This window comes from Saccopteryx bilineata, chromosome X (assembly GCF_036850765.1).
Source record: "Saccopteryx bilineata isolate mSacBil1 chromosome X, mSacBil1_pri_phased_curated, whole genome shotgun sequence".
Classification (NCBI taxonomy): Eukaryota; Metazoa; Chordata; class Mammalia; order Chiroptera; family Emballonuridae; genus Saccopteryx; species Saccopteryx bilineata.
In genome coordinates, this window is record NC_089502.1 from 98,307,643 (window position 1) to 98,331,134 (window position 23,492).

The 23,492-nt window shown below is 46.0% G+C and overlaps 1 pseudogene; it reads left to right on the top strand.

Moving 5' to 3' along the window:
• The first annotated feature begins 12,436 nt into the window (after window positions 1–12,436).
• Window positions 12,437–13,673, top strand: LOC136317740 (beta-1,4-galactosyltransferase 3 pseudogene; annotated as a pseudogene).
• The last annotated feature ends 9,819 nt before the right edge of the window (window positions 13,674–23,492 follow it).

Consider the following 23,492-nt stretch of genomic DNA (forward strand, 5'->3'; position numbering starts at 1 on the left):
AGAAAAAGAAAAAGAAAAGAAAATTCTTGGCCCTGGCCAGTTGGTTCAGCGGTAGAGCGTCGGCCTGGCGTGTGGGGGACCCGGGTTCGATTCCCGGCCAGGGCACATAGGAGAAGCGCCCATTTGCTTCTCCACACCCCCCTCCTTCCTCTCTGTCTCTCTCTTCCCCTCCCGCAGCCAAGGCTCCATTGGAGCAAAGTTGGCCCCGGCGCTGAGGATGGCTCCATGGCCTCTGCCTCAGGCGCTAGAATGGCTCTGGTCACAGTGGAGCAAAGCCCTGGATGGGCAGAGCATCGCCCCCTGGTGGGCATGCTGGGTGGATCCAATCAGGCGTATGTGGGAGTCTATCTGACTGCCTCCCCATTTCCAACTTCAGAAAAATGCAAAAAAAAAAATGCAAAAAAAAAAAAAAAAAAAAAAAAGAAAAAGAAAAAGAAAAGAAAATTCTTGGCCCTGGCCGGTTGGCTCAGCGGTAGAGCGTCGGCCTGGCGTGCGGGGGACCCGGGTTCGATTCCCGGCCAGGGCACACAGGAGAAGCGCCCATTTGCTTCTCCACACCCCCCTCCTTCCTCTCTGTCTCTCTCTTCCCCTCCCGCAGCCAAGGCTCCATTGGAGCAAAGATGGCCCGGGCGCTGGGGATGGCTCCTTGGCCTCTGCCCCAGGCGCTTGAGCGGCTCTGGTCACAGCAGAGCGACGCCCCAGAGGGGCAGAGCGTCGTCCCCTGGTGGGCAGAGCGTCGCCCCTGGTGGGCGCGCCGGGTGGATCCCGGTCGGGCGCATGCGGGAGTCTGGCTGGCTGTCTCTCCCTGTTTCCAGCTTCAGAAAAATAAAAAATAAAATAAAAAAAAAAAAGAAAAGAAAATTCTTCCCACAATGAACACAGTAAGCCCAGTGACTTAAGTTCTACAAAACATCCAAGGAACAGACATTTAACACTATATAAACTCTTACAGAGAATAGAAAAAAAAAAAAAGAGGGTAAAATCCAATTCATTTTGTGAAAATAGTGTATTCGTTTCCTAGAGTAACAGAATACAACAAGCTGGATGGCTTAAAACAACAGGAATTTATTGTCTCACAGTTCTGGAGGCTGTAAGTCTGAAATCAAGGTGTCAGCAAGCCATACTCCCTCTGGGACCTGTAGGGGAAAACGCTTCCTTACTTATTCCTAGCCTCTGATGGTTTGCCAGCACTCTCCGGTGTTCTTTGGTTTGCAGCTGTATAACTCCACTCTCTGCCCTCATCATCACGTGGCATTCTCTCTGTTTCCATGTCTTCACAAGCCTAATAAGGACAGCAGTCGTATAAGATCAGGGACCCACACTACTCTTTTTTTTTTTCTTTCTGAAGCTGGAAACGGGGAGAGACAGACAGACTCCCGCATGCGCCCGACCAGGATCCACCCGGCACGCCCACCAGGGGCGATGCTCTGCCCACCAGGGGCGACGCTCTGCCCACCAGGGGGCGATGCTCTGCCCCTCCGGGGCGTTGCTCTGTCACGACCAGAGCCACTCTAGCGCCTGGGGCAGAGGCCAAGGAGCCATCCTCAGCGCCCGGGCCATCTTTGCTCCAATGGAGCCTTGGCTGTGGGAGGGGAAGAGAGAGACAGAGGGGAAGGAGGGGGGCTGGAGAAGCAGATGGGTGCTTCTCCTATTTTCCCTGGCCGGGAATCGAACCCGGGTCCCCCGCACGCCAGGCCGATGCTCTACCGCTGAGCCAACCGGCCAGGGCCCCCACACTACTCTTGTATGGTCTCATCCTAACGAATTTAATCTGCTATAACACTATTTCCACAAAAGGTCACATTCTAGGTACTGGGGGTTAGGACTTCCCTCAACATCTTTTTAGGAGTGGCACAATTCAACCCATAACAGATAGCATAACAAACAGCAAAGAAAAAATTCAGGTTTGTCTCTCAGGAACTTAGATGCAAAAATCCTAAATGAAACATTAGCAATATATAAAAAGGATAATTATCATACCAAGTTGAATTTATTTCTGGAATACAAAGTTGGTTCATTATTGGAAAATTGAATAATGTAATTTAGCATATTACAAATTAAAGAGAAAACTCATGTTTGCCAAGAAAGGTACAGGGAAAAAAAACATTGAAAAATTTTAGCATCTATTTATATATTTTTTTTAATTAGCAAAATGGGAAGAAAGAGAACTTCTTTCACCTGAAAGGGGTCTCTACATATATATATTCTTTACCATTGTACTGAAGATTCTAGCCAGTTCAGTAAGACCAGAAGAACCAAAGGGTATAAGGGTTAGTGTCCTATGGGGTCAGTGATTGTTGGGGGAACAGATCTGTGAGACTCAGGTGAAGATCTTATGCTGCAGGATAACAAGGTCATAGACACTTAAAACAAAGCTCCTGAATATTTTGATGTAGATCCTGGAGAACCTACACCGTCTGCCTTCTTCTAACAAAATTTAAAACTTTATAGGTACCTATCTGGGCTGAAAGCAGATCTGTACCCAGACTGTCTCTATGTTGGTCTTTCTCTGAGTTAAATTGAATTGCAGAACCTAGTAGAACACATGGAGATCAGAGAACAGTAGAAGACCCTGCAGTTTGCTACAGACCTGCTTCACCAAAAGCCACTCCCCATCCACACTGTCCCCTCATCCTCCATAGAAGGAGGTCCTGAATCCATAGAAGTGTACCTTATTGTGTCACTGTCACTATTCCCCTAAATTATGTTTGCTCTTACACTATGGAATACTGAGGATTTTCCACGATATTAAGATATTATACATATCATATACTACTGTATATGTATCATAATATAGAGTGTCTTCATTTTATAGATAAGAAAATGAGGGTCAGAAGAAATAAGGAATTTGTGAGATTATAGAAAATATACATGTTGGTCTCTGCCCCTGGTCCCTGGGAAAGAGCTCCTAAAATCCTTGTAATTTCCTAAGTTATAAGAACATTAGGAACATTTCCTGTTCTTTTTTTAAAAAAACTTAATTCATTTTGGAGAGGAGAGAAAGAGACAGAGAGAGAGAGAGAGAATGGGGGAAGGAGCAGGAAGCATCAACTCCCATATGTGCCTTGACCAGGCAAGCCCAGGGTTTTGAACCAGCGACCTCAGTGTTCCTGGTCGACGTTTTATCCACTGCGCCACCACAGGTCAGGCTCCTGTTCTAATATTTAATCTTTGACCCCATCCCTGACACAGAGCTCCTGAAACCCTTGTAAATTCCTAAGCGATTCAAGCACTACAGGCATCTTTTGTTCCAATAGGGGTGACTCTAGTGGGCTCCTGGATGGCTCCTGGATGGGGGCTGGTCACCAGAAAGACCAAGCCAGGCCTGACCAGGTGGTGGCGCAGTGGATAGAGCATCGGACTGGGATGCGGAAGGACCCAGGTTCGAGACCCTGAGGTCACCAGCTTGAGCATGGGCTCATCTAGTTTGAGCAAAGCTCACCAGCTTGGACCCAAGGTCACTGGCTCGAGCGGGGGGGTGTTACTCAGTCTGCTGAAGGCCCGCGGTCATGGCACATATGAGAAAGCAATCAATGAACAACTAGGGTGTTGCAACGAAAAACTGATGATTGATGCTTCTCATCTCTCTCCGTACCTGTCTGTCTGTCCCTATCTAGCCCTCTGACTCTCTCTGTCCCTGTAAAAATAATAATAATAATAAAAATAAAAAAAATAAAAAAAAGAAAGAAAGACCAAGCCAGGAGTAGAAACTTGAAATTTTCAACCTCATCCTCACCCCTCACTTCTCCAGAGACAGGAGAGGGGCTGGAAATCGAGTTAATGATTTATCATGCCTGCATGAAGAAGCCTCCATGAAATCTCAACAGCACAGGGTTCAGACAGCTTCCAGGTGGGTGAATACATCCACCATAAGGTGACACTCCCCAACTCCACAGGGACACAAGCTCTTACACTCAGGACAGCCCTTGCCCTACTTATCTTTTCACCAGGCTGTTCATCTGTATCTTTTGTCATATTTTTTATGTGTTTCCTTGAGTTCTGTGAGCAACTCTAGCAAAGTAATTGAACATGAGGAGGAACCTCCAATTTGTACCCAAATTGGACAGAAGTTGTGGGTGACCTGGGGACCTACTACTTGCAATTGGCATCTGAAGTGGGGTGGGACTAGTCCTGTGGGATTGAGCCTTTAATCTGTGAGATCTGACACTATCTGCAAGCAGATGGTATTAGAATTGAATTAAATCGCAGGACACTTAGCTGCTGTCAAAGAGAATTGCTTGGTGAGGAAAAATATCCCACACATTTGGTGACCAGAAGTATCAGAGAAGTAAGTGTTCTGTGTGAGACCAAAGAGGACACATAGGGAGGGAAGAGAGCTGGGCTTTTCCCTGTACAGAAGAGTGAGAACTGGATGCTTTTTCTAACACAGTTGGTAAGTGGTACAGCTAAGTACCAAATGCAGGTAGTTCTGAATCTAAAGGATGACTATAACCTAAGAAAAATCTACCTCCTTATCTTCCTGAAGACCCATTCTCACCTGAGGCATGGGGCAGCTCTATTTTCTACAGTGTTCTCCAATATCTGCCCGTCAAAGAATCCAATTAAGGAGCCAAAGACACCCTAATCTGAGTGTCGCTCACCACTGGTCCACATAAACACTAGCACCACAACCCCTGTCCCAGTGATCGGTGGCCACAGATATTCAATCAGCAGCCTCACAGGCTTTCAATCACTAGTTACTTCAGGACTCAAATCTTTGAAGTTACATCTCTGACAGCACTGGCAGTCAATTATTGACCTTCCAAAACTGCCAATAGCCAAATCATAGGGATTATCAGAGCATGCAATACAATCCCTCAATTCTTGATTGATGGTCTGTGAAGGTTCTGAGATGTTACCCTCTTATAAGCTAACAAGTTTTTAGAGATGCTGACAGAAGACACGAGACTCCTGGAACAGAGACAAAGGATTTTACTACTCATGGCACAGCAAGCAGCATGCACATCATATTGGCACCCTGAGTCTTCTAAGTTCCACAGAGGAGCCATGGCAGAGCGGAGGCTTTACATCACAGCCAAGAAATGCTGAGCTTGAGGAATTCAGCCTGCTCTTTGTCCCAGAGGGAAACATTACTTCATCTCTCAAGGTTGTCCACTGTCCACACAGCCCTGAGAAATGTCCAAGGTAACAAGTGGTTGGAGCTCTGTATTCTTAGCCAGAAAGTAGTCTAAGGCCAGGCTATTACACTGCAACCCACACCAAGGAGTTTAGACTGACTTGCAATAATGACAAGGCCATGGGCCCAAAACAAGCTCTATCCCCAACAGAGAGACACTGTGTTCCCCAGTCGTTCCCCCATATACAAATATATAACCCCAAAGGGTCACAATTCATTTCAGTTCAGATTTTGTTGTTCAACTTGACTAGGCTCACCATTATGTTGGTTTGGTTAAGTCCCATGGTGGTCTCATTAAGCAAGGGCTTGTAGCCTAATTGCTAAATATGGCATAATCCAAGGCCGCTCAGGTGTCAGGAGAAGCAAATGATTTTTTTTTTTTACAGAGACAGAGAGAGAGTCAGAGAGAGGGATAGACAGGGACAGACAGGAAGGGAGAGAGATGAGAAGCATCAATTATCAGTTTTTGGTTGTGACACTTTAGTTGTTCATTGATTGCTTTCTCATATGTGCCTTGACCATGGGCCTTCAGCAGACCGAATAACCCCCTGCTGGAGCCAGCAACGTTGGGTCCAAGCCGGTGAGCTTTTTTGCTCAAGCCAGATGAGCCCGTGCTCAAGCTGGCAACCTCAGGGTCTCGAACCTGGGTCCTCCGCATCCCAGTCTGACGCTCTATCCACTGCGCCACCGCCTGGTCAGGCAGCAAATTATTTTTAAAAAATTTTATTTATTGGCCCTGGCCGGTTGGCTCAATGGTAGAGCGTTGGCCTGGCATGAAGGAGTCACGGTTCGATTCCCAGCCAGGGCACACAGGAGGAGCGCCCATCTGCTTCTCCACCTCTCCCCCTCTCCTTCCTCTCTGTCCTTCTCTTCCCCTCCCGTAGCCAGGGTTCCATTGGAGCAAAGTAGGCCCGGGGGCTGAGAATGGCTCTGTGGCCTCTGCCTCAGGCACTAGAATGATTCTGGTTGCAGCAGAGCATCGCCCCCTGGTGGGCGTGCCGGGTGGATCCCGGTCGGGGGCATGCGGGAGTCTGTCTGACTGCCTCCCCGTTTCCAACTTCAGAAAAGAAATAAAACATTTTTATTGATTGATTGATTGATTTCTTAAATATCCATTTCTAAGGTTTTTTGGGTTTTTTATTTATTCATTCTTAGAGGGGAGAGAGAGAGAGAGAGAGAGAGAGAGAGAGAGAAGGAGGGAGGAGCAGGAAGCATCAACTCCCATATGTGCTTTGATTGAGCAAGCCCAGAGTTCGAACTGGCAACCTCAGCATTCCAGGTCGATGCTTTATTCACTGTGCCACCACAGGCTAGGCCGCAAATTTTTTATTTATTGATTTTAGCAAGAGAGCTAGGGAGAGAGAGAAAGAGAGACAAGAACATCGGTCCATTCCTGTATGTGCCCTGACCCAGGATGGAACTCCAACCTCTGCGCTCAGGACAACACTGCAACCTCCTGAGCTATCCTGCCAGGACCAAATGAGTCAGATCTAAACAAGGTTGTGCTGGCCCATGTGTTTGTACAGGCATGAGGGAGGTCCATACTCAGGAACTGACTTTGATAGCATCAGGCACAGCAGAATAGTGTAGGACTGTCCACATTCACATGAGTTTTTCTGTGTTTGTCATTCCAAGAAAGTGATGATCAACTTGGAAGCAGGTTAGATTGCTGGCTACACCTGCTGTGTGAGTCTGGGAGACCATATGATTGTTTTTTGGGTGGTTTTTTTTTTGTTTTGTTTTTTTTTTTTTTTTTTTTGTATTTTTCCGAAGTTAGAAACTGGGAAGCAGACAGACTCCTGCATGCGCCCGACCGGGATCCACCCGGCATGACCACCAGAGGGCGATGCTCTACCCATCTTGGGGCGTCGCTCTGCCGCAATCAGAGTCATTCTAGCGCCTGAGGCAGAGGCCACAGAGCCATCCTCAGCGCCAGGGCAAACTTTGATCCAATGGAGCCTTGGCTGCGGGAGGGGAAGAGAGAGACAGAGAGGACGGAGAGGGGGAGGGTTGGAGAAGCAGATGGGCACTTCTCCTGTGTGCCCTGGCCGGGAATCGAACCTGGGACTCCTGCATGCCAGGCCGACGCTCTACCACTGAGCCAACCGGCCAGGGCCCATATGATTGTTTTATCAGGCTGTAGTGCTCAATCTAGAACACAAAGAGCAGTAACTGCCTTCCTGCCTTGCATTTCTCAAGGTCTAAGGCGTTCCTTCCCCGAGTACACTCCTTCCACTGCCATGAAATCAGTGTGTTCTATCCTAGTGCCTATTTCACTTTTATCCGCCTACTTGCACCCAGACCTGTCATCCAGAAAGGTCAGGTGCAAGAGGATCAAAGGTGTTTTTATAAAATTTACAGATTTTTTTTTGTATTTTTCTGAAGTTGGAAACGGGGAGGCAGTCAGACAGACTCCCACATGCGCCCGACTGAGATCCACCCGGCATGCCCACCAGGGGGCGATGCTCTGCCCATCTGGGGCATTGCTCTGTTGCATCCAGAGCCATTCCAGCACCTGAGGCAGAGGCCATGGAGCCATCCTCAGCGCCCGGGCCAACTTTGCTCCAATGGAGCCTCGGCTGTGGGAGGGGAAGAGAGAGACAGAGAGGAAGGAGAGGGGGAAGGGTGGAGAAGCAGATGGGCGCTTCTCCTGTGTGCCCTGGCCGGGAATTGAACCCGGGACTCCTGCACGGCAGGCCGACGCTCTACCACTGAGCCAACCGGAAAAATTTACAGATTTTTAAATGTCTTCTATCTTAGTCATTGTGGGCCACTGGAAGAGATCTCAGGGAGCAGTATACTTAATCAAGTGGTCATTGTCTTTATGATCTAGGACCATGTCCATCCAACAAGAGAATCTAGGTAACTAAACCATAATTATGTTCAAATTCCCTAGGCTCTTTTGGGGCTGAGCTGCCACCTGGAGGGTTACCAACTAGGCTGGCCTGTGTTGCTGTGAGAGGAAGGAAAGATATATCACATCCAGAAATGGCAGGGCAGAATCCCAAATTTTCAGAGCAGGTCTCTAAAATCCACCCCTTTTACCCTGATCATTACCCAGGAGTTGACTTCTTTCTGGGGACAGCCACATTCAGCAATCAAACTGCCTTACAAGGGGTGTGCATCAGGAGATGGTGAGAGAAGTATCCAAAATCCTTTTCAACCCCCCTTCTTTTAAATTAAGTGAGAGGCAGGGAGGCAGAGAGACAGACTTCCATATGAGCCCCAACAGGGATCCACCCGGCAAGCCCCCTACCGGAAGATGCTCTGCCCATCTGGAGTCGCTTCTCCGTTGCTTGGCAACCAAGCTATCTTAGCGCCTGATTCGAGACATGGCTGCAGAAGAAAGAGAGAGAGAAAGAGAGAGAGAAGGGGAAGGGGTGGAGAAGCAGATGGTCGCTTCTCCTGTGTGCCCTGACCGGGAATTGAACCTGGGACTTCTACATGCCGGGCTGATGCTCTACCGGAGAGGGCCCTTTTTAGTCATTTCTGAGGAAGCTATTCAATGCTCAGCAATACTAGATATCTGCTGGTGGTAGGGAGCATGGAATATCTACCAGACACTTTGACTATAGGCTTATTGTTGGGTGTCAATACTGCAAATGATCTGCATCAGAAACATACAGTCGCTCCACATGTGGTGGTGCAGTGGATAAAGCCTCGGCCTGGAACGTTGAGGTCGCGGATTCGAAACCATGAGCTTGCCCGGTCAAGGCACATATGGGAGTTGATGCTTCCTGCTCGTCCCCCCACCCTTCTCTCTCTCTCTCCCTTCTCTCTCTCTCTCTCCCTCCCTCCCTCCTTCTCTAAAATGAATAATAAGAATAAGAAGCATAGAGACTTTTACTCCGTGTAAAGTCTCTGATGGTGGATGCATTGTCACGTCCAGGAGGCAGGCAATCAGCTCCATCAGCTGCTTAATTCTTCAGAGAGCAGGCCCTTACTATGGGCACCTACATGAGGCACCCAAACTGACCTCAACTACTAATCATCCCCCACAGATGCCCATCATTGTCCGCAGAAACCCCATCATTTTCATCTGAAACTCTATCAAAGTCTCTCAAGCCCCTAAACCTCAAATCAAGTTCCAAATCTATGCCAACTGCTTGTTAAGCTGCTTCCAAGAACCACTTCTGTTTCCAGTCCCCACCTTCAGTTTCCTAAGGTAAGAAAGTTTTCTTCTTTCACAGGTACACTAAGGTCGTCGCCGTTTCTGTCCAGCACGGGAAAGCTGAATTATTCTAAGGCTGTGATTTTCAAACTTTTTAAGTTTTCATAAGCCTTGTTAAAAACAGATAAATTTGCGGGAGGGGGAGTGGCTCCCCGTGGAATTTGGGTTTCCTTGTTAAGCGAAACAAGGGTCAGTCAAGGACAAGACCCCTCCCTTTTCTGCAACACAGCTAAGAGAACATGCTTATTGGGTGATAAGCGCGTCAGTCAAAGCAAGACCCAAACCTCAACAGCCAAAAGACTTATGAGCTCTGTGACTCCGACGTTTTCACTGGTAGAAAAGGCTATCAGTCAAGACCTCTCTCCCGCTCCCTGTGCCTTGCTCAGCACAGCCAGGGCCTCAGGAGCAAGAGTTCTTGATTGGCTGCCCACTGCCTTTCATCTGAAGAGCCCACCCTTTAAAGGTGTCAAAGCTGTCACCGGCCACAGATCTCTCACAATTGGCTCCGCCTCTTCACGGACATTTAAGGGCATAAAGACAGAGGGGCCTGCAGAGGCTCTGAGCCCATTCCCGCTGCACTCTGCTGATCCTTTTAAGGTGTCGTGTTCCGGTGCCCAGTGTCACCCAGGAAGGGGAGGCGGTGGAGAAGTGTTAATTTCCCCTACTATAAGTGAGCAGCGGGAAAGGAGTCTCTGAGCATTAGGGAAAACAAAAACCTGGGCGCAGGTTTAAAACTCTTAAAAGAGCCTGACCTGTGGTGGCGCAGTGGATGGAGCATCAACCTGGAAATGCTGAGGTCGCCGGTTCGAGACCCTGGGCTTGCCTGGTCAAGGCACATGTGGGAGTTGGTGCTTCCAGCTCCCCCCCCTTCTCTCTCTGTCTCTCCCTCTCCTCTCTAAAAAAAAATGAATAAATAAAAAAAATTAAAAAAAAGAAAAAAGAAAACCCTTAAAAGATTAAGTGAAGCACTGTCTACTTTGTAGTTCTCATCTTGCCCTGAGGTATTGGCTTTCATTCAGACCGCCCAAGTTAAATATCGGCGTGAGAAATTTTCCCCGCGCGTGCTTATGTGTGTGCCTTTTAAAAAATATATTTAAATTTTATGTAATTGTGTTTTCATTAAGATTCTGTACTATGGTATTGGTGGTGAATAATTCCTTACAGTTAGCTCTAGTTTAAAAGTTAAAAAAAAAAAAAAGCCTGACCAGGTGGTGGCGCTGTGGATAGAGCATCAGACTGGAACGCAGAGGACCCAGGTTGCCAGCTTGAGCGCGGGGTCGCTGGTATGAGCAAGGGGTCACTCGCTCTGCTGGCTCTGCTCTAGCCCCCGGGTCAAGGCACACATGAGAAAGCAATCAACGAACAACTAAGGTGCCACAACCAAGAACTGATGCTTCTCATCTTCCTCTCTCCCTTCCTGCCTGTCTGTCCCTATCTGTCCCTCTCTCTGTCTCTGTCACATAAAAAAAAATTTTATGCCTGATCAGGCGGTGGTGCAGTGGATAAAGCGTTTGACTGGGATGCTGAGGACCCAGGTTCAAGACCCCGAGGTTGCCAGTTTGAGCACGGGCTCATCTGGCTTGAGCAAAATAAAAAATGCTCACCAGCTTATACCCAAGGTCGCTGGCTCAAGCAAGGGGCTACTTGGTCTGCTGAAGGCCCGCGGTCAAGGCACATATGAGAAAGCAATCAATGAACAACTAAGGTGTCGCACCAAAAAATTGATCGATGCTTCTCATCTCTCTCCGTTCCTGTCTGTCTGTCCCTGTCTATCCCTCTCTCTGACTCTCTCTCTGTGTCCCTGTAAAGAAAAAAAAATTTATGTTAAAAAATAGGCCCTGTCTGGTTGGCTCAGTGATAGAGCATCGGTGCGTGTGGATGTCCCGGGTTTGATTCCCGGGGCACACAGGAGAAACTACCATATGCTTCTGTTCTCCTCCTTCTCCCTCTTCTCCCTCTTCTCTCTCTCTCTCTCTCTCTCTCTCTCTCTCTCTCCCACCCTCCCTCCCCCTCCAACAGCAGTCATGGCTCCATTTGTTGTAGTGCATTGCCTGGGCGCATGCGGGAGTCTGTCTCTTTATCTCTCCTCCTCTCACTTGGAAAAGAAGAAAAAAAAGTAGTAAGAATAACCATAACTACACAATATAAAAAGATATAAACTGTACATCAATAACCTAAACTGTGAGAGGAAGAAGAAGTAAAAGTGTAGAGTTTAGGAATGATACTGAAGCTAAGTTATCAACTTAAAATAGGATGTTATAATTTTAAGATATTTTAAGTTTCGTGGTAACCACAACGGAAAAACCTGCACTAATTACACAAAAGAACATGATAGAGAAGTGAAAGCATACTGATACCAAAAGATGGCAAAACACATGTACAACACACACACACACACACACACACACACACACACACACACACGACAGCAGAAGAAACAAGAAATGACAGAGCTACTAAACAGCCAGAAAAAAAAATGAACAAAATGGCAAGAGTAAGTCCTTACCTATCAATAATTACCTTAAACATAAATAGACTAAATTCCCCTTGGCCAGATAGCTCAGTTGGTTAGAGCATCATTCTGAGCACAGAGGTTGCCAGTTTGATTCCTGGTCAGGGCATATTGATGTTCCTGTCTCTCTTGCTCTCTCCCTTCATCTCTATAAAATCAATAAAATATAAACATTTAAAATAAATAAACACGGCCCTGGCCGGTTGGCTCAGTGGTAGAGCGTCGGCCTGGCGTGCAGGGGTCCCGGGTTCGATTCCCGGTCAGGGCACATAGGAGAAGCGCCCATTTGCTTCTCCACCCCTTCCCTTCTTCCTCTCTGTCTCTCTCTTCCCCTCTCGCAGCCGAGGCTCCATTGGAGCAGAGATGGCCCGGGCACTGGGGATGGCTCCTTGGCCTCTGCCCCAGGCGCTTGAGTGGCTCTGGTCGCGACAGAGCGACGCCCCGGAGGGGCAGAGCTTCGCCCCTGGTGGGCGTGCCGGGTGGATCCCGGTCGGGCGCATGCGGGAGTCTGTCTGACTGTCTCTCCCCGTTTCCAGCTTCAGAAAATATTAAAATTTCAAATAAATAAATAAATAAATAAATAAACACAACCCTGCCCACCGCGCCTGCTTCCAACATGGCAGCGACGGTGCCTGCCGGGCTGTCAGGCGGCGGTGACGACAGGGAGCTGCAGGCCAGCTGCTCCCAGGAAGGCCACTGGAGTGCTGGATGGAGGCTTTCTGTCCTCTGGGACATTTCCAGTTTTAGATAATGCCTCACATCTCTGCTCCGCCAGGACCCCCTGGAGCCCCCATGATCTGGAAGAAGACAGCCTGAACCCAGTAACGAACCTCAGGCACCTGTCTGGAGCCCCTGCTGTTGCCCCAGGTGGCCCTCTAGCTCCTCAAGGTCTGCCCTACTGTCCAGAACGATCTCCTCTCTTAGTGGGTCCCGTATCCGTGTCCTTTAGCCCAGTGCCATCGCTGGCAGAGACTGGGGAGAGGAATCCCCGGGTGGCAGCGGGGGGCCGGTACCGCCCTGCAGGGTGTGAGCCCCGCTCCGGAACAGCCGTCACTGCGCCACACCGAGCCCGGGAGCACCACCTGCGCCTGCTGCTCTACCACTTGCACCCCTTCCTGCAGCGCCAGCAGCTTGCTTATGGCATCTACATCATCCCTCAGGCTGGAAATGGAACGTTTAACAGGGCAAAGCTACTGAATGTTGGGGTCCGGGAGGCCCTACGTGATGAAGAGTGGGACTGCCTGTTTTTGCATTATGTGGACCTCCTGCCAGAGAATGACCACAGTCTGTCTGTGTGTGACCCCCGGGGAGCCCGTCATGTTGCTGTCACCATGAACAAGTCTGGATACAGCCTACCATACCCCCAGTACTTCGGAGGGGTCTCGGCGCTCAGTCCTGACCAGTACCTGAAGATGAACGGCTTCCCCAACGAGCACTGGGGCTGGGGTGGTGAGGATGACGGCATTGCTACCCGGGTACGGTTGGCCGGCGTGAAGACCTCTCATCCCCCCACATCTGTGGGGCACTGTAAGATGGTGAAACACTGAGGAGACAAGGGCAACGAGGAAAATCTCCCTAGATTTGACTTCCTGGTCCGGACCCAGAATTCCTGGACACAAGATGGGATGAACTCATTGACATACCGGTTGCTGGCTCGAGAGCTGGGCCCTCTCTACACCAACATCACAGCAGACATTGGAACAGACCCTCGGGGACCCTGGATTCCCTCTGGTCCCCATTACCCACCTGGTTCCTCCCAGGCCTTCCGTCAAGAGATGCTGCAACACAGGCCCCCAGCCAGGCCTGGCCCTCTGCCTACTGCCAACCACACAGCCCCCTTTGGTTCACACTGAATCCTCCTTCCCGCCTACCTCAATCATGACACTGAACCTGAGAGGTTGGATTCCCCCACCCTGAGCTCTTCGCTGCTCTGATCGGGATGTGGGAACCAACTAGGGCTGGGCTGGGGGCAGAGGCCTCTCCTCACTGCTGGACTGGAGCTGAGCTCCTCTGGACCTGGAGCTCTCTCTTTCTAGGGGGCACCTGCCAGGGCTTATGACCGTGAATCCTTGATGTCATGATTTTATGTGATGACTCCTGGAAGTCCCCTGCCCTTGTAGTAGGAGCAGGGCTGGACCCCAAGTCCCTTCCTCTTCCACAGAGAGAAGAGTGATCTGGCCTCTCCCGGGACCTCTGTGAATATTTATTCTATTTATGGTTCCCAGGATGCGTATTGGTGAAGTTAGCCTCTCCCTGGGCACTTTCTGCCAGTATTGAGTAGCTCCCTCTCCTGGACCTGGCTCAGGGGGCTGGGATTTTGATATATTTTCTAATTATTTTTTATTTATTTATTCATTTTTTGTAGAGAGGAGAGGGAGAGACAGAGAGAGAGAGAGAGAGAGAGAGAGAGGAGAGACAGAGAGAGAGAAGGTGGGGAGGATCTGGAAGCATCAACTCCCATATGTGCCTTGACCAGGCAAGCCCAGGGTTTTGAACCGGCAACCTCAGCATTTCCAGATCGACGCTTTATGATATATTTTCTAATAAAGGACTTTGTCTGGCAAAAAATAAAATAAAATAAATAAACGCATAAATAGATTAAATTCTCCAATCAAAAGACACAGAATGGCTGAATGGATTAAAAAACAAACCAACAAACAAAAAAACCCAAGACCAAACAATATGCTGCCTACAAGAGACTCACTTTAGCCTTAAAGAAACATACAGGGTGGGGCAAACATAAGTTTACAGTTGTTCGTATGGAAAATAATACAATAATTAATACATAATAATGCAAGAATAAACTCTGCTTCATGCACTCACAACTGTAAACCTAGTTTTGCCCCACCCTGTACAGTCTGAGGGTGAAGGGATGGAAAAAGCAAATGGTGGGGGGAAAAACAGGTGTAGCTATAGTTACATATATCAGACAAAACAGACTTTAAACTAAAAATGGTAAATTTTATTAATCAAAAGTCTTTTTCAGGGTCAGATCCCAAACTGACCCAGCTGAGCTTGTTTTTTTATCAAAATCAAAGCTTCCTCTAAAGAGGCCACTTTGTAAGGTGAGTGGAATTTTCTGGAAAAGGGAGAAAGTGGATTCCAGGTGAGAAAAATGGTGGCCCAGAGGTCAATATGACTTAGAATCTTGGTGGCAGCAGAGGCTGGATAGTGTTCACAGGGAGTATTTTTTATTTAGATGCAGTCTGTTTGAATCTAAACACATATGATATATTCCTAAAGGTGGAAAGGCTGGGTCAAAAGACAGTTCGATTTTTAATTTTTTGAGGAATCTCCATACTGTTTTCCACAGTGGCTGCACCAGTCTGCATTCCCACCAGCAGTGCAGGAGGGTTCCCTTTTCTCCACATCCTCGTCAGCACTTACTCTGTGTTGTTTTGTTGATGAGCGCCATTCTGACTGGTGTGAGGTGATATTTCATTGTGGTTTTAATTTGCATTTCTCTAATGATTAGTGATGTTGAACATTTTTTCATCGGTCTATTGGCCATCTGTATGTCCTCTTTGGAGAAGTGTCTATTCATTCTTTTGCCCATTTTTTGATTGGATTGTTTATCTTCCTGGTGTTGAGTTTTACAAGTTCTTTATAAATTTTGGTTATTAACCCCTTATTAGATGTATTGTCAAATATGTTCTCCCACTGTGTGGTTTGTCTTTTTATTCTGTTCATATTTTCTTTAGTTGTGCAAAAGCTTTTTAGTTTGATATAGTCTCATTTGTTTATCCTGTCTTTTATTTCACTTGCCCGTGGAGATAAATCAGCAAATATATTGCTGCGAGAGATGTCGGTGAGCTTACTGCCTATATCCCAAGAACACCATATCACTGGTTCAAAAGAAGAAATGCACCCCCATGTTTATGGCAGCATTGTTCACAATAGTGAAGATCTAGAAACAGCCCAAGTGTCCATTAGTGGATGAGTGGGTTAAAAAGCAATGGTACAGCCTGACCAGGCGGTGGTGCAGTGGATAGAACATCAGACTAGGATGCAGAGGGCCCAGGTTCGAGATCCCGAGGTCACCAGCTTGAGCGCAGGGTCATCTGGTTTGAGCAAAGTTCACCAGCGTGAACCCAAGGTCACTGGCTTGAGCAAGGGGTTACTCGGTCTGCTGTAGCCCCACGGTCAAGGCACATATGAGAAAGCAATCAATGAACAACTAAGATGTCGCAACGAAAAACTGATAATTGATGCTTCTCATCTCTCTCCGTTCCTGTCTGTCTGTCCCTATCTATCCCTCTCTCTGACTCTCTCTGAAAAAAAAAAAAAAAAGCAATGGTACATATATACAATGGAATACTATGAGGCCATGAAAAAGAAGGAAATCTTACCTTTTGCAACAATATGGAGGAACCTGGAAACTATTATGTTGAGTGAAATAAGTCAGGCAGATAAAGATAAATATCATATGACCTCACTCATTTGAGGAATCCAAGGAACAATGTGAACTGAGGAACGGAATTGAGACAGAGGAGGGATCAAAAGGACCAGAGGAAAAGAGAACAGAGGGAAAGGGAATGATATATATATTTTTTTGTATTTTTCTGAAGCTGGAAACGGGGAGAGACAGTCAGACAGACTCCCACATGCGCCCGACCGGGATCCACCCGGCACGCCCACCAGGGGGCGACGCTCTGCCCACCAGGGGGCGATGCTCTGCCCCTCTGGGGCGTCGCTCTGCCGTGACCAGAGCCACTCTAGCGCCTGGGGCAGAGGCCAAGGAGCCATCCCCAGCGCCCAGGCCACCTTTGCTCCAATGGAGCCTTGGCTGCGGGAGGGGAAGAGAGAGACAGAGAGGAAGGAGAGGGGGAGGGGTGGAGAAGCAGATGGGCGCTTCTCCTGTGTGCCCTGGCCGGGAATCGAACCCGGGACTTCTGCACACCAGGCTGACGCTCTACCACTGAGCCAACCGGCCAGGGCAGGGGGATGATAGGATGGGGGAAACCTGTAGGGAAGGGGGGAGGGCGCTGTGGGGAGGGGGCAAGGGAGATGTTGAGGGGAATATGGGGGAGGGGTGCATTCGGTGACACACTAGAATCTATGTAAACACAATAAATTAAATTTAAAAAATAAAATAAAATAAACACATTATACCCTTTCCTGTGTTTTTCGTTTGTTTGTTTGTTTGTTTGTTTTTTGTATTTTTCCAAAGCTGGAAACGGGGAGAGACAGTCAGACAGACTCCCGCATGCACCCCACCGGGATCCACCCGGCACGCCCACCAGGGACGACGCTCTGCCCACCAGGGGGCGATGCTCTGCCCCTCTGGGGCGTCGCTCTGCCGCGACCAGAGCCACTCTAGCGCCTGGGGCAGAGGCCAAGGAGCCATCCCCAGCGCCCGGGCCATCTTTGCTCCAATGGAGCCTTGGCTGCGGGAGGGGAAGAGAGAGACAGAGAGGAAGGGGGGGGGGTGGAGAAGCAAATGGGCGTTTCTCCTATGTGCCCTGACCGGGAATCGAACCCGGGTCCCCCATACGCCAGGCCGACGCTCTACCGCTCCCTTTCCTGTTTTATTTTTCTCCTTAACACTTATCACCGTGTTACACATTTTACTAATTTAGCTATAAATTACCATTACCCAAAGTTGTTATTTTTTACATTTATTATTTGTCTCCTACAAAAAATATCAGCTCCAAGAAAGGCAGGGCTTTTTGCCTGTTTTACTCACTGCTTTATCCCCTGTCACACAATAGGCACTTGGTAAATATTTGTTGGGTGAATGAATAAATGAGTGAGTGAGTAAATGATCCTTTTCTAATAATAGTTGACGCCAGGCTGCCTTACCTGGATCCTGGTCGGCCCTGGTTCGCCCTCTGACTCACAGGCGATTGACCTCTGAGGTTGGCTCTGTTTACAAATATTAACATTTACAATTGGAATTATGCCGACTCAGATGAATTTCTATTCAGAAAGTTTGCCCTGGAGTAAATTCTGAGCCTATTTAATTTCCTCTTCAATGCCATACAGTGGTACACTTCACAAAGTGGGATTCAGCTGGTTGACACCAGTTCAGCAGAACCAGTATCTCATTTTTTGTTGAGTTGGGCGAACCAGTTGTTAAAATGGCACTAGTAATCAGAGTTCTCTCTAAGGTGGGTGCCTAGGCAGCCACCCAATGTGGAAATCACAAATTTACATTCCTTACTCATTTTTAGCATTAATCTACGCAGCAGCGTATTCTAAGCGCCTGTAGGAATGTTCATTTCATTCATAAAGTGAAAAAAAAATTGCAAGTGAGGACCCCAAGCAAGAAGAAATATGGGCTTAACCAGGCGGTGGCACAGGGGATAGATCGTTGGACTGGGACGCAGAGGACCCGGGTTCAAAACCCTGAGGTCGCCAGCCTGAGCGCGGACTCATCTGGCTTGAGCAGACCCCCCAAGGTCGCTGGCTTCAACAAGGGGTCACTTGCTCTGCTGAAGCCCCCCGGTCAAGGCACATATGAGAAAGCAATCAATGAACAACTAAGGAGCTGCAATGAAGAACTGATGCTTCTCATCTCTCTACCTTCCTGTCTGTCTGTCCCTCTCTCTGATTGTCAAAAAGAAAGAAAGAAAGAAAGAAAGAAAGAAAGAAAGAAAGAAAGAAAGAAAGAAGAAAAAGCAATATGGAAATATCTTTTTTTTTTTTTACTTTTTTCTTTACAGGAACAGAGAGAGAGAGAGTCAGAGAGAGGGATAGATAGGGACAGACAGACAGGAACGGAGAGAGATGAGAAGCATCAATCATCAGTTTTTCGTTTTGACACCTTACTTGTTCATTGATTGCTGTAGTGGAATAACCCACTGCATGGCCTTGGATGGAACACAGCCAACAAGAAAAGAATCTTTTGCCAAGAAAATTGTTTTGTGACTTGAAGGCGGGCACTGAAACAGGTCTATGTGACTGAAGGCAGTTTCTGGGCTTTAATTTATAACATTTTATGTACAGATGTATTACTTTTAAATCTATATCCTTGTAACAAACGTTTATTTTTTTTCATCTCTTTATTTTTGACAATAGAGAGTCAAGCTTGAGTTTCTATTTTTAAACAATGTGGCTCATGTCCTGTACATATAGGTAATCCCTCAACTCCTGTTGTATAATTTTCTAATTTCATGCCTTCTTCTGAAGGTGTTAAGGGACCTTTATTATTAAACGGTCCTGGAAGCCAATTAGAGTCATTAACAAAAATAGGAAAGGCACTATTTTCCTAACGAATAGCTTTATTTAATGAAGGATTAGGGACATATGCCTAATAACTAAAATTTTCAGCTCTACTTACTGGAATTGTTACCAAAGCAATTATTGCTAAAAACAGGTTAGTAGCATTTTTTTCTTTTTTAGTAGTTTGTAGCATTTTTTTTACCATTAAAGGTCAGTTTTTTAAGTTAATCCCAACTTGGTATTTTAGCCTTTTCAATACCAAGTACTAGTATTTTTTTTTTCATTTTTCGGAAGCTGGAAACAGGGAGGCAGTCAGACAGACTCCCGCATGCGCCCGACCGGGATCCACCCGGCATGCCCACCAGGGGGCGATGCTCTGCCCATCCAGGGCGTCGCTCTGTTGCATCCAGAGCCACTCTAGCGCCTGAGGCAGAGGCCACAGAGCCATCCCCAGCGCCTGGGCCATCCTTGCTCCAATGGAGCCTCGGCTGCAGGAGGGAAAGAGAGAGACAGAGAGGAAGGAAAGGGGAAGGGGCGGAGAAGCAGATGGGCGCCTCTCCTGTGTGCCCTGGCCGGGAATCGAACCCAGTACTTCCGCACGCCGGGCCGACGCTCCACCGCTGAGCCAACCGGCCAGGGCCGACCAAGTACTAGTATTTTTAAGATTCTTTTTTTGAAATTCATTTCTTCCATCTCAGCAATGGGTGGATATGGAAAGAATTTATTGTTCTTATTCATGTTGTTAGTTTAACTCTGTGAGCAGGACACCAAAGGACTTCACCGGATTCTGCAATGACACAAGGAAACCCTCTTCCCCAATGCTGCACTACACTAGGTACCTATTGATCCAACTCACTTTTATAGTGTATAGGTTGATTAATCTTAGAACTGTTATTTTTTGTCCAATGGCTGTCTGCAGCAAATTATCCTGTATTTAAGAAATTGAAAGTAAATAAAGCTTTGTGTAACATAATTCTAGGGGGTAATCTCCTTTCTTCTCCCCCCTTTTGTTTAAGTAACATATTTTTCAGAGTGCAATTACTGCATTCAATAATTGTTTGTTCTTGTGGATTATATGGAATTTTAGTAGTATGTTTAATATTCTAAAATGCTAAGAATTGTTGAAATTTAGTAGATGTATAGGCAGGATTATTGTCAGTTTTAATTGCTTTAGGAATGCCTATAACATTAAAAGCTTTAATAAAATGTTGAATGACATAATTAGCCTTTTTCTAGGCAAAGGTGTGGCCTATTGAAAGGATGAATAAATATTAATAAAACCATATATAAGATAGATTTTTAAAATAAGAAATACGAGCAATATTTATTTGCTACAGGTTATTACTGTATTGCCCTTTAGGATTTATTCCTCTCGGTAATGGAGGAGTATTTATAATACTATACTGAGGACAGTTTCTAATAATATTCTGAGCTTCTTGCCAGGTTATTTTAAATTTTTGCATTAATTTCTTTTATTTCTATGAGTCTTTGTATAAAACTTAGTAGCTATTTTTTTTATTTAATGAGTAATTGATTAACTTCATTATTTGTAGTAGACATAGGTCCTGGTAAAGCTGTATGAGAACAAATGTGAGTTATATAGATAGGCAAATTTCATTCTTATAATAAAAGTTGTAACTCTTGAGAAACAATTTGTGTAATTTAGAACTATTATTTGAAATATAAACAGTTTTTATAAGTTTAATTGTATGTTCTACATATTGTGAATTAGTAACAATGTTAATAGGACAGGATGTTTGAATTTTGTCTTTACAATTAAACTACAATGATTTAAGGTTTCAGAAGCATTTTTAAGGATAACTGAAAGTTCAACATTTTTTATAAGCTATTAATATGTCATTTGTATAATGGATTATTAAAGATTTAGGATATTTTTAATGAATTTTTTCTAAAGGTTGATTTACATAATGTTGATACAGTGTCTGACTGTTCAACATTGTTTATTTAAGTAATATAAACTTAGTAAGAATAGTTAGTTATGCTTATTGTTATAGACACAACAGCTAGCATTGCTAGAAACAGAGTCAAAGATGTTTTTTGAAGTCTTAGTCTTTTTTTTTTTCTTTCTGAAGCTGGAAACGGGGAGAGACAAACAGACTCCCGCATGCGCCGGACCGGGATCCACCCGGCACGCCCACCAGGGGCGACGCTCTGCCCACCAGGGGGCGATGCTCTGCCCCTCCGGGGCGTCGCTCTGCTGCGACCAGAGCCACTCTAGCGCCTGGGGCAGAGGCCAAGGAGCCATCCCCAGCGCCCAGGCCATCTTTGCTCCAATGGAGCCTCGCTGCGGGAGGGGAAGAGAGAGACAGAGAGGAAGGAGAGGGGGAGGGTTGGAGAAGCAGATGGGCGCCTCTCCTGTGTGCCCTGGCCGGAAATCGAACCCGGATCCCCCGCACTCCAGGTCGACGCTCTACCGCTGAGCCAACCGGCCAGGGCCAAAGTCTTAGTCTTAATTAAAACATTTTTTGCCTCCTGGGTAAGTTTATTTAATTGTCAAATTTCCCTTTTTTCTATTTCTAACTTATGCTGAGGCTTCAATTTTCTTGAAGGTATTTACTAGTCCCGTATTTGTGGATATAAGAGCAAATTCTCATCCCTACATTTTGTCTACATTGCTGTTGTAAATTAGCAAATTGTCCATTTAAAAAGTTCATCTTGTGTAATATATATATATATATATTTGTGTGTGTGTGTGTGTGTGTGTGTGTGTGTGTGTGTATTTTTCTGAAGCTGGAAACGGGGAGAGACAGTCAGACAGACTGCCGCATGCGCCCGACCGGGATCCACCTGGCACGCCCACCAGGGGGCGATGCTTTGCCCCTCCAGGGCGGTCGCTATGTTGCGACCAGAGCCGCTCCAGCGCCTGGGGCAGAGGCCAAGGAGCCATTGGAGCCTCGCTGCGGGAGGGGAAGAGAGAGACAGAGAGGAAGGAGAGGGGGAGGGGTGGAGAAGCAGATGGGCGCCTCTCCTGTGTGCCCTGGCTGGGAATCGAACCTGGGACTTCTGCACGCCAGGCCGACGCTCTACCACTGAGCCAACTGGCCAGGGCCATGTGTAATATTAATAAGAGGGTTAGCATTAGCATTTTTATTAGCTTGAATACAAGCTTGATTTTCCTAAGTTATAAATTGTAACTCTTTTGCTTTTGAAAGAACAGTCCAAGCTAATATTTCTAAATTTTTTGAGATAAAACATTCAGAGTTTATGAAGGAGTATAGCAGTTCCTACGTATAAAGACAGTTATTTGTATACTGGGAGCAAGCTGTTTTTAATTCTTTAAGAGCTTTGATAGAAATTTGGTCATAGTGAATATAAAAAACTCCTTGTCAGAAAGTTTAGACTATAATTTAAAAAGTTGCTCTTTTAATTATTTATAAGATAAATGTTTTTCTTTATCAGAGGCCAAATGACCTTTGTTATTTTCCTATTGTAAAAGAAATTTTAGAGCTTTGTTAGGGACTTTCCCTAAGCCATGCAGCTTAGTGACTACTGCCTAAGGGGGCTAAAAAGAAAACTAATGTTGCTTAGTAATAAGAGATGCATCAGCTTCTATATCTAAAAGTCTCTTGTATTGTTAAGTCTATTTATTATAGGGCATTAAAGGAACTAAATTCCTGCTTTCCTCAGTGCCTCCTTTTTTTTAGGATGTTGCCCTACAAGCAGCCAACTGTCTGAAGCAGCTTGAGATAAATTCTTAAAATGACTGAATTTTATTTAATTCCTTAGTTTTACAAATTTGAGCATATTTTACACATAAACAAGACAATTTTCAATACAGAAACACAAAGTATAACATATAACTTTAATTAATCCTAATATTTGAATTCTTATTTGATTTCAAACTTTGAATATACCTTATAATGAATTAACCAAATTAGCAAGTCTTAAGAATCCATATTCTATTCAATTTAAATTTAAATGAGCGTTCCTTATAATTTCTCATGTTAAAGCAAAAAAATATATGGATGAAACTATTTTTTCAATATAAAAGCCGGCATTTTTAATTTTTGTATGTAAACACAATTCAGGCCTTAAAAATCACATTTTAGACAACATTAAACAAAAACTAAACAGAAATTAGAATCAGACAAACCAGACCAGACAAATTAAAGAGAAACCCGGGATTTCGGAGCACAGTCAGACTAAAAAGATACCTGCCTGATTTTAATCAGGGCATTTCCTGACAGAGAGACTGATGATGGATGGGACTAAACAAAATTCCCCCAAGAAAATTCTCTTGGCAGCTGCTGGGATATTTTGTATAGTCAGATTCAACACATGTCCCCTGCCTCAGTTTCCAGGCAAAGAATAAGAAAGAAACAAAATGATAGCTTAGAGGATTGTAGCTAAAACACCAAAGAAAATTAGTATTTATTTATTTTATTATTACAAAGACTAGAGAATTTTTTTTTCATTTTTCCGAAGCTGGAAACGGGGAGGCAGACAGACTCCCGCATGCGCCCGACCGGGATCCACCGGGCATGCCC